We start from the raw sequence: 6,213 nt of genomic DNA on the forward strand, positions 1-6,213 counted from the left end.
TTTTTGTACGCTGTCAAGCTTGGTGGTGTTCATTCAGACGCTGTCTTTCTGACAGACCTGTTCTTCACCTGAGGACGGCTGCTTGCGTTGTGGCCGAAACGTCGTGAGAATTATTTCATTATGTTTTATTTGTATTATTTTATTATTTCCCTTCTACGTGACTTTACCGAAAGAACCAAGAAGATGAATCCCTGCAGTCACGAAAGCTTTAAATCGTACCTAATACAGTTAAATATTTAATAGAGGTGCATTCCGAGCAGTCTGCATCTTCATGTGCACCACATTCACTGCGAGATCGGGTCTTCAGTGCCAAAAAGCCTGCAAACGGCTTCTTACAGACTTGTCTGCACTAATATCTTTCCACGAGCTTTCCAGTTCAGTTGTTTTCATTCATAGTCGTACGTACAGCACAGACAGCCCTCGACTTCCGAAAATCCCACTTACAAATATCCACACTTCCAGCGCCCGTGAGATTTGTTATTTGAAACATCAAATTACAACGCGAACAATTTTGTTCAGCGCAACAATCCTTGGCGAGATGTAAACGAGTCAGCCTTACGCTGGGAGGATGTCCATCCGAACCCGGCGACTCGAGTTCGATTCCCGCTCACGGTCACCAACACCATCAGTGAAGATTATCTGAACCGGTCCTGGGCCTCTCCGAGCTCGACTCGGCGGCTTCAAATGAGTACCTGGAGCGGTGTGTAAACATCGCCACTCGTGATGTCCATCCACCACCCCCTCGTGTGCCGTTCCGGCCTTCATAGACGCTGCTCGCTAATGTGAAGGCGATACGCAGGATCAGATGAATACACATTTATACTGGTAGGAACGAAGTGGACCAGCCTACAATAGATTATATCGTCCGTCCGTCCGACCGTCCGTCCGACCGTGTAGCAACATCGCCCCCTACTGCAAACACTTGGCATGACCCTACAAAAACCTTTAGACTCAGTGACGCTTTCCTGGCAAAACAAATGTAACATTCCCTTATAATTCCCTCAGATAGCTTTTAATTAAAACATTTAAATTAATGAGGCTTTCCTGGCTAAACAAGTGTAACATTCCCTTATAATTCCCTGAGATAGCTTTTAATTAAAACTTTGAAATTAAAAAATAATATCGTCTGTCCGTCCGTCCGATGTCCGATTACGTGTAGCAACATCGCTCCCTACTGAAAACACTTGGCATGACCCTACAAAAACCTTTAGTCTCAGTGAGGCTTTCCTGGCTAAACAAGTGTAACATTACCTTATAATTCCCTGAGATAGCTTTTAATTAAAACTTTGAAATTAAAAAATAACTCACAGCGCCCTAAAGCCTACAGCTAGGCCTAAAGCCTCGAACTACGCCTATCACTCTCCCTTCGTATCGTACCCCCGCGTGTGTGCAAGGGAGTTAATGTTTAACAATGTTACATTCCCTGATGCTTTTGAATAGAAACATTTAAATTTCAAGCTTTTACAAAAATAATAAAAACATTTCATTTTAAAATGAACTCACGGCGGCCTAAAGCCTACAGCTAGGCCTAAAGCCTAGAAGTAGGCCTCAACCTCTCCCTTCGTATTGTACCCCCGCGTGTATGAAAGGGAGTTAATGTTTTACAATGTTACATTCCCTGATGTTTTAAATAGAAACATTTACATTTAAAGCTTTTACATAAATAATTAAAACATTTAAATTACAAATTAACTCACAGCGGCCTAACGCCTACAGCTAGGCCTAAAGCCTAGAACTAGGCCTCACACTCTCCCTTCGTATCGTCCGATTCGGTGTAGCAACATCGCCCCCTACTGCAAACACTTGGCAGGACCCTACAAAAACCTTTAGACTCAGTGGGGCTTTCCTGGCTAAACAAGTGTAATAATACATTATGTTTATATTCTTTGGTTATTCGTTCCTACCAGCCCACCCCGCAGGGTCCTGTTTTAAAAAGTTTTTTTTAAAATATTACTGATTAAATGGAGGCCACGGACTGCGCCACGGAGCTTTTAGCGGTAAACAAGGTACCGTATTTACCGGGTAATACCTTTACCCTACCGGGTAATTCTTCCGAGCTACCTTTACCCTACCCTTTACCTTACCCCTTGGCATGTCGACACCTTTACCCTTTACCTTTACCCTTTTACCCGGTAAAAAGGGTAAATTACCTTACCTTGCCGAGGCCTAAGTGGAACCCAAAAATACCCCACCTCGCATATGGGGAAATAACACAACTCCGCACAGATAGATTTAACCCACAAACTCAAAGCATTCCCTGTTCAACAAAGCATTCAAATCAAGTTGTTTTCTTTTTACCACAGTGCTTTATGGAATCCTCTAGAAAAAATGCATTTTTAGAAGTATTAAACTATACTTGAAGATGTGTGAGAATGTAATTCTGCAGATGCAAGCACAGGCAAACTCGTGTCTGCATATAGTTTCTGGGCCTCCTCACTTCACCAAACCCGCATTAACCGACATGGTGAAGTATGGTTAAACAACTCCCACGAACGACATGGTGTGGGGGAGGCCTCTATCAAAACGTTGGATCGACAAAGGGCTGATACATGTCACGACATTGTTCGTTAAGACCGTTCTCTAGTCAGCACAAGTCGTCTATGTAGAGTTGTAGACAATAGAGGGCACGACACACGTGTACACGATGCTTGTGTGTGTATATTCAGCGTGTGTATCACGTAATAATTATATAAGGTCGCGATTATGCTCAAAACGAACCAAATGTATAACATCACGAATAACTTTGGAGGTCTCCAGAGCCTGAACAATATTTGAAGTAGACACTGACCCTTGCCACGAGTTCTTATGAACTATAACTAAACTATAAACTGTTTCTATTTTACCAGGTAAGGCCCACAGAGCTTTATAGCTCTTATCAGAAGCGACCTGGCCACAAATGACAGCTCAACTTAGTGGCTTATCATGTGGATATTTATAGCAGCCAAGTACTCTTCTAAACTCACGTTTCTAAATGTGGAGGGGAAAACCAAAGGACCAGGAGAAGAATCTATGCGACCACGGGGGAAATAAAAATATACAAATACAGAGCAGGCGTCAGGGTCGTGATGGAACCTCCACGCTGCTGTAGGCCTGGCGAGGTAGTTAACATCTCGCCACCGCGGCGCCCCTGATTAAAAGCTTAGCCGTGTCTAGCAAGGTTATTGACGCATATCACTCGACTCACGGCACCACAAGTAATGTATTAAGCAAATAAAACAATAATAAAGTAGAGAGGCGCTACTTACATTTAACAATGTTGTTGTTAACTTTAAAAGGAGCGCGCTTCTCAGGGTTGGAGTCCAGGGTTCGCGTTCTCCTCTGCGATTGGTCAGCGCAGGCGTCACTCAGGGTGAGTCACCACGCCCCCTTTGTTATTGCACGCGGCCCCTCCTCAGACTTCCGGGTTAGGCCACGCCCCACGGACATGCTCCGCCCACTGTCGGTCAAGCCACGTCCCCACGTGTCAGGCCAAGCTCACCCCAGGGCAGAGGATCGCAAACGGGTACCCGTACCCGGCCGTACTCGTACCCTACCTGTACCCGGCCGGGTAGGGTACGGGTATCGGTTACCTGATTGCGACCTCTGGGATGAAGCCATGTTGCGGGCGCGGGTGGGTTGATTCTAGGAACTTGAATTGTGAGAAGAGACAAGACGTTGTGAAATGAGTGACAAACTATTATTTGGTTCTTTCGGTTAAGTCACGTCTAAAGATAAAACAATAAATTAAATTAAATAATAGAATACGACGTTTCGATTGCAACACAAGCAATCATCATCAGGTATAATGAAATAGCGACATAAAATCTAACCAGAAAACTATAGACAGACATATTAGCAGACAGATATCACCAAGATACATAGCGAGAGCAACACAGGTAACAGAGAGGGGTGATCGTCTCTGTGGGGTGGCCTTAAATAGACAGAGGGGGGGCGGAGGCAGAGAGAGGGAGGGGGGTTAGAGAAAAAATTAGCATATCAATGAGTGGTCAACAGACGTGGTGCTGCAAGTACGATGACACGGCAAGCAAGCCTGAAAATCAGGAGAAGGACACACTAAAATTAAATAACCTAGTAAAATATCGAAATGTAATGTAATACAACACAGAGGGTCGGTCAACACACAATTAACGCATAGCCTGGTTGATTACGTATTTCAAAGATTGCTAAGTTAGAATTTAAGTGTGAGCATTCTAAAGAGGACACAGGCAGAGAAAACAAGTCGCCAGAGAGAGAGAATAAAGATAAGCTTAAAACTTCCCCGTAGAAGTGGTTCAATCTTAATTTTAGAACTTTCGTGACTGCAGGAATTATTATTTGGTTCTTTCGGTTAAGTCACGTCTAAAGATAAAATAATAAATTAAATTAAATAATAGAATACGACGTTTCGATTGCAACACAAGCAATCATCATTAGGTATAATGAAATAGCGACATAAAATCTAACCAGAAAACTATAGACAGACATATTAGCAGACAGATATCACCAAGACACATAGCGAGAGCAACACAGGTAACAGAGAGGGGTGATCGTCTCTGTGGGGTGGCCTTAAATAGACAGAGGGGGGGGCGGAGGCAGAGAGAGGGAGGAGGGTTAGAGAAAAAATTAGCATATCAATGAGTGGTCAACAGACGTGGTGCTGCAAGTACGATGACACGGCAAGCAAGCCTGAAAATCAGGAGAAGGACACACTAAAATTAAATAACCTAGTAAAATATCGAAATGTAATGTAATACAACACAGAGGGTCGGTCAACACACAATTAACGCATAGCCTGGTTGATTACGTATTTCAAAAATTGCTAAGTTAGAATTTAAGTGTGAACATTCTAAAGAGGACACAGGCAGAGAAAACAAGTCGCCAGAGAGAGAGAATAAAGATAAGCTTAAAACTTCCCCGTAGAAGTGGTTCAATCTTAATTTAGAACTTTCGTGACTGCAGGAATTATTATTTGGTTCTTTCGGTTAAGTCACGTCTAAAGATAAAATAATAAATTAAATTGAATAATACAATACGACGTTTCGATTGCAACACAAGCAATCATCATCAGGTATAATGAAATAGCTAGTTTAACACGTAGGCTTTCGCGACCAATATTGTTCATAATCAACGATTTTTGGGTTTAGATCGCGTTATTTATAAATGTGTCGTAACCCTCCACCACCCGACACGGCCAATCAGTAAAAAAAGTGTCACGTTGACAAAAGACAAATAGTTCACTGCTTTAGCCCACCGGTGTGTTGAAGCGTGAAACCACAACATTTACAATTTGAGTACGACGTTTCGCTGGTAATTGCATCCAGCATCATCGGGCAATTCGCCAGAATGGTGAGGCTCTGCTGTGTCTCCCGTTCTTATATAGAGCAGCAGCAGGGTGACGTCATCATTAACTCATTAACTCATCAGGTGCAAAGATTTGAGGGGGGGTTATTGTAATTATATACTTGATTAGTAATAAGGCTATTGTTACGATGCGAGTTGTAGATTAGTAATCATTTGTCCAATATAGCATCTGCCACATAATTGTGTATGTGGCAGATGCTATATTGGACAGACAGATTAACTTTAATCGCTCAGACAGCTACAGGCTTAGTGCGGCCTGGAAGCGTATTATTAAATAAGATGCATTACAATTCCTTATAAGGGAAACAAGCACTAACTGATTATTAATGTAGCATCACAATAGAACACATTCCAAATGATTACTAATCTACAACTCGCATCGTAACAATAGCCTTATTACTAATCAAGTATATAATTACAATAACCCCCCCCCCTCAAATCTTTGCACCTGATGAGTTAATGAGTTAATGATGACGTCACCCTGCTGCTGCTCTATATAAGAACGGGAGACACAGCAGAGCCTCACCATTCTGGCGAATTGCTCGATGATGCTGGATGCAATTACCAGCGAAACGTCGTACTCAAATTGTAAATGTTGTGGTTTCACGCTTCAACACACCGGTGGGCTAAAGCAGTGAACTATTTGTCTTTTGTCAACGTGACACTTTTTTTACTGATTGGCCGTGTCGGGTGGTGGAGGGTTACGACACATTTATAAATAACGCGATCTAAACCCAAAAATCGTTGATTATGAATAATGAAATAGCGACATAAAATCTAACCAGAAAACTATAGACAGACATATTAGCAGACAGATATCACCAAGATACATAGCGAGAGCTATGTATCTTGGCGACTTGTTTTCTCTGCCTG

This window comes from Lampetra planeri, chromosome 35 (genome assembly GCF_965212315.1).
Source record: "Lampetra planeri chromosome 35, kcLamPlan1.2.h2, whole genome shotgun sequence".
In the NCBI taxonomy this organism is placed as follows: Eukaryota; Metazoa; Chordata; class Hyperoartia; order Petromyzontiformes; family Petromyzontidae; genus Lampetra; species Lampetra planeri.